We start from the raw sequence: 6,146 nt of genomic DNA on the forward strand, positions 1-6,146 counted from the left end.
TCTCACAAAGAAAGAAGCACCATTGGTGTGTTCATGCCAGCCGGTCTCTGTGTGTAGAAACACCAAGGGAGCTCTGACTGCTGGCACCACTAAGCCTTACTTTTTGACTGCATGTCATTCAGAATTCACGGTGATTGCAAGCCATTGTGAACCATTGTGAACTGGGAGCTTTGTTGCTACAAGACAAAAGCAATTAAAAAATAACTCCCATGGCATATGCCATAAAGGGCACTAACAGAACACAACTATTCTTAAATAGAGAGGGAGGTGATGGCTGTGCTGTGGGTATAGCAAAAACAACACTCAATGGCTGTAAGATTTAGAATGAATCATTACCACTGACATTGCTCTAGGCAACCCTCCAGACCATTGTTCTTCTCCTGCCAAACCATTACAGAAAGGGGAAATCAGACTTGGCCCCACCTGAAAAGAGGCGGTACAGCCCGAACTGCTAGGTCATGTTCCTTCTGCATGAGAGCACAGGCATCCACAGACATTTCTCTGCCTCAATGGATCTTCAGTGAGGAGTAGTTTGGGTCTCTAGGCCCAGCATGCATGGGATTCACATTTGGGCATACCCATCGTGTTCGGGGTGAATAGAGCAAAACAAAGAGGTAATGGCTGCAAGGTTTGGAATTAATCGTAACCAGGGGAGCTGCTGTGTCTGGAAAAGACCTGGGGCTATGCTGATGTTGGAACTGTTGGGACTGGGGGCTAGCTAGTCTTTTGGCTGTAGCTCCTGAGATTCTATCCGGGGCTACAACCAAAAGATCAGGGGCTATAGCCCCTTTAACCGCCCCCCCAGCAACGCCCCTAATCGTAACCTTTGGCATTGCTCGGGGCAGCCCTCCAGAACAATGTTTTTCGCCTACCCTTTGCCATTCTCTGCTCTTTTGTAGGCAATATTATCCCTTCCTGTAATCTCCTATCTGATTGGTTCTGATCTTTCCCTAATTATACGGAGCTTTGAGATTGGCTCAGTCGATTTATAGCATTCTTTTCACCCAATTAATTTGGCTGAAAGGTAGATTCATAATCAGACTTGGTTGGTGGAAACTAAGTCGATCTAAAAGGTTGTTTCGATCCATCTCCTTTCGGAAGATGTTTGTCAGATATTTATCCTGTTATACTTGTATGGATAATGATGATGCCACATGATGCGGGTGGAAAGAATTGTGAATGACCCAGCAGAATATGAAAGAGAAATAGAAAACATGGGCAAAACATTTCAAGCACATAGCTATAAGACAGTAGAGATACAAGCAGCAAAAAATTGGATCACAACACCCACAAACAGAAGTAGATTAGATGAAACGACCACACCCCTGGTGTATGTGTCCTGTTACTCTACTCAAAGCAGCCGTATAAAATCAGCAATCACGAAAAATTGGCGACGCTAACAAGTGATTCTAGGGTTGAACACTTATTTAAGGATAACCCGATATTTGCCTACAAGAGGAGCGCAAACCTTAGAGACGGACTGGTCAAGACCAGACCAGCCACCAAATCACTGATCTCATTAAGGAAAGGATCTTTTCCGTGCCTCCACTACAGTAATTGTGGTTTCGTAAACAAAGGCGACACAATCAACCAGCCGAGAACAGGCGAAAAGATAATGATTAACAGTTATGCCACCTGTGATGCACCTAACATAATCTACACCATAAAATGCCCATGGGCATTTACTATGTGGGGCAGTCAAAACGTCAAGGAAAACTACGGTGGAATGAGCACAGATCATGCATCAGAACTAATAATACAAACTCGGCAGTAGCAAGACATTGGAATGACAAGAAACATAACATAAACCATATTCGGTTTCAGGTGGTGGAAGTGGTGAGACCATATAATGCATATAAGAACTTGAGCAGACACTTAGATCAAAAGGAAACCTACTGGATCGACCATTTGGACTCCCTGGCACCTGAGGGGATAAACGAGGTGTGTTACTTGTAAATGGACCACTTTTATAGGCCATGGAAAATTAAGAAATGGTTGTAATGCATGTTCTACTATGATTATTTAACCACTATAATTATCTAACTACTATAATCACCTAACTGCCAATGCTTTTTTTGTATTTTTGTAATTTGGATATAGGAATGACCCAAGTGAACCTACCCTTTTAGTTATCTAAGTTCACCTGAGGGTGATCGCATGACGATGCTGAGCCAGCATTATTAGATACATATTAACAATCGAGGTGACATCAATAGTACCAGGACTGACTGCGCATGCGCAAGCGGCGTATGAGGAACTAGAGGAACCAGCTCCCGGCGGCCGCGGCCAATATCCTGCAATAAAATCACCCTCTGGATCTGTTTCCATAGAGAAATGAGACGATTGTGTGGCGGAACCTCTCGGCCATTTTCTGCTGCAATCCCAACAAAAATCAGAGCCCGGAAAGAGCAAGGCGGGCAGGCGACCGTCAGTGGTGCGATGGCCGCCATTTTTGCTTTGGACCGAGGCAGCAGGCAGCCTGCCCACCTACAAGTTGCAAGAGCCCGCAGAGCCTGGAGGGTGGGACCCAGGACCAGGGAAGAGATTGGGGAGTGCAGACTGCCGCTGGGTGTCTGCTGTGGGAAACAAGGGCACCACACACAGCACCCATGGCGGCTACTGAAACCGCCAGGAAACCCCTCCTCCCACCCGATTGGAAGTGTTCCCTGGCGCCCATGAGACAACCTGCACTGGCCATGACAAACAGCGGCTTAGGAGTCCGCCCCCCTGCACAGGTCCCGAGTACGGCACACCAGCTGATCCATGCAAGGCATCCCGCAAGCATGGAACTCTCTTCCAGGTACCGGTGAAGCCACAGAGGTACACGTGCCCCCCGTGCATACGGAGAGATCCTCCTGGCCCAGGTGAAGACCCCTGCAGCATAGCAGGTGACAGGGGGGGGAAACCTCACAGACCTGAGGCAGGGGCTGCTCACACGCCGAGAAGCGCCTTCCTGAGCCCAGGTCGTGGGCTCAGAATAACGGCAGACTGGGGTGAGGCACCACATATGCCTAGACCTCTCCTCTGGATGCCCTCCAAAGCACACAACAGACCCCCAATGCACACGCCCCAAGCGCAATAACTTGCAGGCACCTCCGCTCTGCAGGTCCCAACGCGGCGTGTGTAAAATGAGCAGACAAAACAGGGAAAACCACAGGCTCACGGGCCTGGCCTCAAGACTACTGCACCCCTCCCCTTCATTGAGGCACATCCAGCCGTTGTGGCAACTGGACCGCAGGAACGAAGGACACCAGCAATGATTCACCTGAGAGGCCCGCCTCCCTCGCCTTCTGTCCAGGGGGAATGCCTACGACGACCCAGGCAGCCCTACATACTGTCCGGTGCTAACCAGGTGCAGCCTGGGAACTCGAAGGTCTCCACAGTACAAGCCCAGGGGGCTGATGGCCTACTGAACTCCCTCTTTCCCCCAGACATTTCTGCTCAGACACCTTGTGGCCCCCCCCTGCGCCCACGGCACCAACCTCCTGGACACCTGACTGAGCCCGGCTCGTGAGGCCTCCTCTGACGGACCCCCGGTAAATACAGAATCCGCCTGCACACAGCGCACCACACTAAAATTGGAGATGGCAAGAAACCTACAGTACAGCGCCGGCCGCCCAAACTGCCCCACGACCTGTCCAGCAGCAACTGGGTGATGTCAAGAAACCCCACAAATCCCTACAGAACAAAGCTAGGGAGCTAACAACCCTATCCCCTGACATCTCCACTTAACCTGCTAGACCTGGGATGCCTGGGAATTGACCACCTCAGAGAAGACCCATCCACCACCTACATCTCAGACATCTCCTCCAAGGCTTTATCCATACTGTTGCGGCCACCCGCACGCAGGCAAACCAGTTGCCATCTTCTGACGCTGTGAACCGCACCCAAATATACTGCGTACAATGCCCAGCTTTGCGTCGCTGACAGGCTGAAGGCGAGTGACCTACTCTTGTGCAGCCTCGGGAGGCCTTAGTGCTTCCTGAGCGGCCACAGTACCTATCGGTCCCACCGTTCCCAGCATATTTCGGCATCATAGAATCTGGTTGCACGCATAGTTCTCAACACCGGGTCTCACCAAGAGACTGTAACGACTTATTAAGACCCAGTGCCTCACTGAGATCTTACAGCAGCTCCATGGGTAAAGATAAGGTCAAGAAATACGCCTTGCAGAGCAAAATTTATCTTTTCACAGTAGTGGCCCCTCCCCGACTCGCAACGCAAACCCCAGATGGAGGATAGCTCAGGGAAGAAACCTATGACTCTCCAATTTCACTCACCGACGTCATGAGGGCAATTGGTGACTCGAGGACGTCTCTAGAACTGAAGATCGGAGGGCTGTCCTCTGAGGTGTCCTTCCTCTGCTAAAACCTACACAATCTCTCGTCCGGAGTCGGGGAGTCAGAACAAAGGATATCGGACACAGAAGATACAGTTCGCCAATTGGAGCAACAACTAGCAGCAATCTCCAAGAAAGTTGACCAACTTGAATACAGCGCTGAGGACAGTGAAGGAAGGGCGAGATGCAATAATGTAAGGATTCTTGGGATCCCGGAGAAGGAAGAAGGCCCCAGCGTTGAACTGTTCCTAGAAGACTGGCTGGCTCATATCTTTGCTCCCAAAACACTAAGTTTTTTCCATCGAGCTGGTGCACAGAATGCCCTCCCACCCCTGGAGCCCCACCAAAGACAATTATTGCACGCCTTTTAAACTTCCGGGACCAGGACGCTATTCTCCAGATGGCCCATGCCTCAGGCCCAGTCACATACAACAGATATCGCGTTGGGCTCTATCCGGACTACACTAAGGAGATCCAGAAGGCCTGCCATGCCTTCAACTTCATGAAGAAAAAGCTCCAATCCTGATCAATCAAATATGCCCTGTTTTTCCGTGCACTACTCAAAGTCCATCATGAGGGCACTACCCACCTGTTATGCACTACCAAAGAGGCATGGGAATGGCTTGAAACTCAAATCCTTAACGAGCCTGGCCTCCGTCGATCGCCTCCTGGACCACCTGGACAGAAACCTAGGTCCAAACAGCCCTCACCCTGCTCAATCCCCTCTGGTCCGGAATCCAAAACGGCACTGTACCCCGACAAGAGCACTACAGAGAACGGGTGACGCTCCCACACCGCACTGACTAGGCTGCAACATAATTTCCCAATGGGTCTGACACTGTGACACCCGCTTCCCACGGAGTCAATTTACCACTTCAGACGGGTTACCCCGAATAAGTTGTTATTGTTTATGGTTATATGTTTGGGCGACAGGTGCTTCCGGTTGGGGGGGAGGAGTACAGGGTGGGGGAGTTCACGGGTGTTGGCAACCAAGAATTATAGAACAAAAAGGCAAGATATCTATCGCTGTTGGCGCAGGAAGTGCAGATACTTCATCCATTGGGATTGGGGCACCCAATATACCCTGGTTTAAGCCACGCAGTTACATGATAGCCTCCAAACAGGCTCTTGAAAATGGTACATCCAGACATTCAGAGCTTATATGACATGCCCACTTGGCTGCGGCAGGACCAATGTGCAGGGGGCACCAGGACAGAGGGCGGGAGGGCACATACACACAAGTCGGGGGGACACTAAGACATATGATCATTTCTGATACTTCAAAACACTGCACACACGCTTAGGATGCACGCTGATAAACTGTCCCTATTGACCTGGAACGTCAATGGCCTTGGTTCCTGTGTCAAACGCAGGCTAGTGCTCCAATACCTTAACCGATACTCACCAAATATAGCCCTCCTCACAGAAACCCATTTGATGGGAACCGGCAGCGGCTTCTTTAAAAAGTCCAACTACCCGCACACACACCAGGCTGGGTTCTCAAGAGGAGCCAGGGGCACAATGGTACTCATCCACAAACGAGTGCCACTGCAGGTCAGGAAAGTGCAGACCGACCCCAGCAGCCAATTCGTAGTGGTACTCTGTGACACATGGGGAGAACGATGGGGCCTCATTGCGGCTTACGCTCCCCCCACACTCACGAAGGAACACCTCAGTGAACTACAGAACTGCTAGAGGAACAAGTAGACTTGTGGGCCCTAGGGGGGGGGGGTTTAATGAAGTCATGGAGGTCACTGTTGATAGATCACACAGGGGACTCTGGATTCAGCATACCCCGACTCCTCTA

The sequence above is a fragment of the Ambystoma mexicanum genome, chromosome 5p (genome assembly GCF_040938575.1).
Source record: "Ambystoma mexicanum isolate Mex_15411 chromosome 5p, UKY_AmexF1_1, whole genome shotgun sequence".
NCBI lineage: Eukaryota > Metazoa > Chordata > Amphibia > Caudata > Ambystomatidae > Ambystoma > Ambystoma mexicanum.